We start from the raw sequence: 6,894 nt of genomic DNA on the forward strand, positions 1-6,894 counted from the left end.
TTGAGACCACATGAAAAGAACTACCCGACCCATGACCTGGAACTTGCTGCAGTGGTGTTTGCACTGAAAATCTGGCGTCACTACCTGTATGGGGTGACATGTGAAGTATACACCGACCACAAGAGTTTGAAATATTTCTTCACACAGAAAGAACTGAACATGAGACAGCGGAGATGGCTAGAACTGATAAAGGATTACGACCTACAGATCTTGTACCACCCAGGAAAAGCCAATACCGTTGCCGATGCATTGAGCCGGAAATCGATTGGAAACTTAGCATGTTTGCTTACAGGACAGAAAGAGTTGCTTTGTGACCTTGAAAAATCTGAAATTGAAATTGTTTTACGGGAACAAGGTGGAACCTTAGCTGCTATTTCTGCTCAACTGGCACTGATTGAGGAAATTAAAGAAAAGCAGCAACTGGATGACTTCTTGAAGAAGATCATCGAAGAAAGAGAATCTAAACCGAGACCGGGATTCAAATTTGAGAATAATGTACTGAAATTTCAAGAAAGACTGTGTGTACCAAATGATACTGAACTGAAAAGAAGAGTTCTGCAAGAAGGCCACAATTCGAAATTGTCTATCCATCCGGGGAATACGAAAATGTACCAAGATTTGAAACAGAATTTCTGGTGGCCGGGAATGAAGAAAGAGATTGCTGATTTTGTATCCAAATGTCTTCATTGCCAACAGGTCAAAGCTGAACATCAACGACCTGCCGGACTATTGCAACCCCTACCCATACCAGAGTGGAAATGGGAGCATATCACGATGGATTTTATCGTTGGATTACCTCGCTCCAGAAAAGGTATGGATTCAATTTGGGTTATTGTTGATAGATTAACCAAATCTGCTCACTTCTTACCTGTCAAGACAATCTATAATGCGGACAAATTGGCTGTTATCTATATTGATGAAATTGTAAGACTGCATGGAGTGCCTGTGTCTATTGTTTCTGACAGGGATTCGAAGTTTACATCGAGGTTTTGGCAAAGCCTACAAACTGCACTGGGTACTGAACTGAGATTGAGTAGTGCCTATCATCCTCAGACAGATGGCCAATCAGAAAGGACCATCCAAACTCTGGAGGATTTACTGAGAATGTGTGTCCTTGATTTTCAGGGAGACTGGGAAAGCCATTTGCCCTTAACTGAATTTGCGTATAACAACAGCTACCAATCGAGTATTGGCATGACGCCTTTCGAGGCATTGTATGGCAGAAAATGTAGATCTCCGATTTGCTGGGCAGAAGTTGGAGATGGGCCGTTGCTTGGGCCCGAGATTGTGTATGAAACAACTGAAAAAGTAAAACTAATACAGCAAAGACTGAAAACTGCACAGAGTAGACAGAAAAGTTATGCAGATGTCAGAAGACGGGACAGAGAGTATGAAGTGGGTGATCACGTTTTTGTGAAAGTGACACCAATGAAAGGCCAGACTCGTTTTGGAGTCAAAGGCAAGTTAGCACCGAGATACGTCGGACCATATGAGATCATTGAGAAAATCAATCCGGTGGCGTATCAAGTTGCGCTCCCTCCTGAAATGGAGCATATGCATAACGTCTTCCACATCTCTATGTTAAGAGACTATCTTCGGGATCCCTTCCATGTAATAGAGCCTACCCACGTAGTGTTGAGTGATGACTACACATACGAGGAACGGCCTATACAGATTGTAAACAGACGGATCAAGAAACTGAGGAACAAAGAGATCCCGTTAGTGAAAGTTGACTGGCAGAACCATGGTGGCGTGTATGCCACTTGGGAAAGGGAAGATGACATGGCTAAACGATATCCTGAACTGTTTCCACTGAATCCTGTTCTCTTCCAGAATGAAGGTAACTCGAGTTTAGAGGACTAAACTCTTTATAAGGAGGGGAGACTGTAACAACCCTCATACTGATTACTGATTAATGACTGATTGATCACCAGTTACTGTTAAACGGAACTGATAATGACTGATAACTGACCGATAATTGAACTGATTAAAAGTACTGAACTGACTGACTGAAACTGGAACTGAATTGACTGAGTATATGTCAGTTAATTTCATTCTATCTGTTTGATTGTATGATTATCTGTTCATGTTCGTATGTTTAAACTGCTAATTGAAGGCCTTATCGGCGGCCGAATCTGAAACCGATTAGTGTTCTGTGACCCTCGTAATTTACGTGATTTTATTGTACAATTATCTGAAAATTGATTAGGTATGATTAAATTAGATTAAATAAGCTAATTAAAGAGTTGGATTTAATTACAACCTTGCCACTAGTGGGCCACTCACACACACACACACATGAGCCTTGTAAACACTCCACGTATTGATTAAACCCACACTTCTTCTCACATTTTGAGCCTCAACCGACCCTAGAGAGAGAGAGACTTGAGGAGTTGGTTTTCATCTTGAATTGCTTGGAATTGCTTGAGAAATTGTTGAAGTGATTGCATATTTGAGCTCCCTTCTTGAAATACAAGACTTAAGGTAGCTCCATTGTCTTCTTATTCATGTTTTAAGTTGAATCTTGCATGATTTATGTCATATTGAAGGAGTGTAGAGCCAAACATGGTTTAGATGGCGAATTGTAGCTTAATTGTTGCATGCATGTGCATATATTGAAGTTTTGAGGTTGTAGTTCATAATGCCTCACATGCATGTCCATCTTTTGGTCATACTCCATGAGTTCATCTTGTTTTTGAAGGTTTGAGCTCTTTTGAAACAGCATTGAAGCTTTGAAAAGGATTTAAGATCATGCATGTCATGTTTGAAGAATGTTCTTGGAAAATGATTTGAAATTGGTTTGAATTAAACACCCTTGGGCTTTGATTTCTCGAATTGATCTTTGAATCATGTTACTCCATGTGTTTATAAGAGTTTTCCAGAAAATGAGCCCAAGAGGATCGGTTTTGATGCATTTAAACTTGAGTTTGAGCTTGGAGGTGCAATCTGGATTTTCCAGATTTCGCACTTCCGCTCGAGCGGGGAAATTTACGCTCGAGCGTGGAATCCGAGCAACCAGCATATCTCTGCACTGTTTTGCAGTCCGCTCGAGCGGAGTATTGGGCGCTCGAGCGGAGTCATGTCTCAAGCTCGAGCGGGCGTCGAGCGGAGATTTCACCCATCCAGTACTTTTACAGTACGCTCGAGCGGGAAAGTTTGCGCTCGAGCGTGTACCTTTGTTTGCCTGTACGCTCGAGCGGGGAAACCTGAGCTCGAGCGAGACTCTGTTTTACTGAAAATTCTGTAACTGTTTTCTGATCGTTTTTTTTTGCATCCTCATCCCATCCTAGGCATTTTTAGGCCTAGTTTAAGACATCTTGATGAGGATATCGTTGTAGAACACACCAAGGCAAATTAGGGATTAAGTTATGCTATTTCCCAACTGTGTAGCTTAGTGTGTGTTCAACCTGTGAACTGTGTAGGGTTGGCAACTGGGGAGACACGCTCTAGCATACTGTAGCCCAGAACTCTGTGAGTAACAATTGTGTAAAGATATGTTCAACTGATTATCTTCTGAATACTGAACTGAACTGTTTACTGAACTGGTATTATTTACTGAATGAATGTATGTCCTTTATTTCTGAACTGTACTGTGGCATCCTTAGTATTTACGGTTTACTGTTACTGTTACTGTTACAGAGATCTCTGTCGGTTCCCTCGTGGAACCACTACTGTTTACTGACTGATGGCCATCATTACTGTTCGGTCTTTTAAGACCTACTGTTACTGTTATGCTAATGGATGTACCACATATGACTGTTTACTGCACTGAACAACTGAATGACTGATTGAAATGAACTGTTTTCATACTGTAAGGACATTCATTCTTAACCTCTTTACATATTGTGTTATTCACTGGGCTTTAGCTCACTGCTCATATATATATGTAGGTGTACAGGCACCAGACCGCAGCTAGAGGCGTCAGGGTTACTCCAGTTTTGTCAAGCCAGCCTTTGTGCCTCACTGCGAGGTTCCGAGCCTACTGTTAAGGCTTAGGGGTGTTTTAGAATTTTCCCCCGCCTGTCTTCTGTACTGTCTAACTGTTTTGTATAGACTGACTGTTTACTGTACCGTTATACAGGGATTAGGTCCCCGTACTGTGTGACTGTTAATTTTGTATACCGTGTTGTACAGACGGAATGTTTTCGGTACTGTTACTAGGGGTTGAGTCCCTAGTTATATGGATGTGAATATTGTGTATACTGTTCTGTACCGTTTTTGTATAATGCATGAACAGCCTTTTTGCATACAGATTGTCACAGCTCAATGGACACTATTTATTTACTGTATTGGCTTCCGCCAGGCCCTGTACTCTGTTTCACTGTATTACTGTTCAGCAGGCCTTCGGTAATCTCGGATTACTGGCCGGTTACGGTGCTAAACCCATAGGGCCGGGTTTGGGTCGTGACACATGAAGACCGAACAAACGATCATGAAGACTGAGCAGACGTATATGATGGCCATCAATACAGTAAACAGAAGTTCCAAGAATTGGAATTGACAAATATGTCTGTAATAGTAGCAATAACAGATGTTAAGCATGCCACGAATATAGTTCATAAAATAGGACTATTATTCAATCAGGTAGAAAATTGCATTTCAGAAACAAAGCCTTTTATAAGTTAGAAAATACTTATAATTCGAACATATCTTTACAAGATTGTTACTCACAGTTGGCTCCGCAAAACACGTGGTTGGGATGCGGTGTTTGACCTACACAGACACATGCAAGCATAATACATTCAATTCACAGTCCAGTCAACTAGGTGTTATCATTACTTGTTTGTTTGGTTAGCCTAATTATTCTTTATTTTCTTTTATGCTCGTGGAATGCATATGAATGTTAAATACATGTGAAAACCATGCTAATAGAGGCCTAGAAGTTGGAAAAATGAAGCAGAAAAATGAAATCGAACCAGCTTGAAAACCACAAGTGCTAGAATCTATTCGCACGTGCAATTATTTCAGAATGTGCGGCCTCTTCTGTTCTGTTTTTCGAACGAGCGGTCCTCTTTGCCGCACGTGTGGTTCTGGGTGTTTTAGAACTGAAAATCTACTATGTTTTGAACTCTAACCTTTCCAAAAACCGACTACATTTTTGTACAAATCAACGCCCAAAACTTACTAAAACATATTGAATAACCAAGTTCTAACCTCAAATAAAATCATGACTTTAAAACAAAACCAAATAATCATGTAAAGATCAAACATCTAGTGTTCAAAAGCAAAACTCAAAACTATGCAAGGTTAAGTTCCAAACACAAAATCTAAGGAGTTTCAACCTCCATCTTCAAGAAGCAAGCAAGGAAATAGTGATTGAGTGTGAAAGATATCATGCTTGACAAGATTTAAAGCTCTTTCCTACAAGTTCTCTCTTTGGGTTTATAACTTTAGCATACACTACCCAACTCCCTAATTCAACTCAAAGTCTACAAGCTTATAGGCAAATTACTTAATCTCATGGGTTAAGACAAGAATTCTTACCTTAGAGCGTTAGTTTGGTGAAGATTTGCTCAAATCCCTCTATTCTCCTCCTCTTCTTCTTCTTTTTCTTCTTCTTCCTCTCTTTCTCTTTTGAGTCTCTAGTTAAGTCTCTAGAATTCTCTCTCTCTCTCTCTCTCTCTCACAGATATTTTTGACCCCACATATCTACAAGTCTCCCATATTTTATTATTAAGTTCACAATAATCAAATATCTATCCCCCATTAATATGTAGTTTAAATTATATTAAATCAAATTAAGGCTCGCTAGAAATCTACCTTAAGGAAACCTAATTGTAATTATTCCATAGTAGATCAGGCTCTAATTTCCTATCAAAATATTAAATTTAACTTTATAATTTAACAAATCAGACAGGTCTTTTTCACATACTAACATATCTGTCAATCAAAACATATTTCAAATAGCTCATGGCACACACTTAACACACATATAAGCATATAACTCATATATAAACACGTAATTAAGGTAAACCACAGAATTAACAGCTAAGTAAGGAGGCGAGTTACACTAACGGTTTTCATCAATTCTGTCGGTCATCCGGTGAAGATTAAATTTTCATCAAATTCATCCCCAAATCGATTTTCCACTTGATTGTCCACCTAAAATTCACCAACGATCACCTGCGAAATTTGATGAAAGGATAAACACTCTCTCAATTTGATAAAAAATCTGTTTGTCACTTTCTTCATTTGATATCACTTTAATGACAGGGTTGGAGCTCACGTTTTAAGCCCTTTTCATCAAATTTAAATTTGATAATAGTTTTGAGTAAATGTTGGAGATGGCTTAAGAGTACAAGAAAAGATAAAATAAATGTAGAATCCAATACATTTTTTATTATTTTATAACACTTTTCACTTATTTTAATACACTTCTTAATTTTTCACTATTTTCAAATATTTTTTTACACTAATTCCAACATTAAACAATACACGGGGGCACTTGTGCACATTTGCCTATAAGTAAAGATAAATTACACTTCGTTCCTTTTATGTTTGACTATTTATTTATTTTCAACTCTTAAGTTTTTGGAACAATTACACCAACAAAAATAAAATTCCAAAGTTTAAGCCTTATAACAAAATAAATCTTGAGTTTTTAATTTTATCAATTTAAATCATAATATTTTGATTTATTTTCAATTTAAACCATTAGCTTGCTTTCGTTAACTAAAACCGAATGAAAAAGAATATTTTAGTCATTAAACTCAATGTATATATACATAATATGTCTAAAATACATTTTTTCATGAGTTTAATGACTAGAAAACTCATTTTTTCATCGATTTTAGTTAACAAAAATAGATAACTGGTTTAAATTAAAAACAAATCCAAAGTAACCAAACCAAACCAAAATTGAAAACAAATCAAACCAATCCTTAAGTCTCATCA

At 38.0% G+C, this 6,894-nt stretch overlaps 1 long non-coding RNA gene across 1 annotated transcript; it reads right to left on the reverse strand.

The window, feature by feature from the left end:
• Positions 1 to 4,410: 4,410 nt before the first annotated feature.
• On the reverse strand, positions 4,411 to 5,713 carry LOC145819735 (uncharacterized). The gene is made up of 3 exons (XR_014360498.1): positions 5,485 to 5,713; positions 4,672 to 4,713; positions 4,411 to 4,510 (listed from the first exon to the last, which is right to left on the reverse strand). It is a non-coding gene; the product is annotated as an uncharacterized LOC145819735 (long non-coding RNA).
• Positions 5,714 to 6,894: the final 1,181 nt, after the last annotated feature.

This window comes from Camellia sinensis, chromosome 2 (genome assembly GCF_055761805.1).
Source record: "Camellia sinensis isolate YWXY chromosome 2, ASM5576180v1, whole genome shotgun sequence".
Lineage (NCBI taxonomy): Eukaryota > Viridiplantae > Streptophyta > Magnoliopsida > Ericales > Theaceae > Camellia > Camellia sinensis.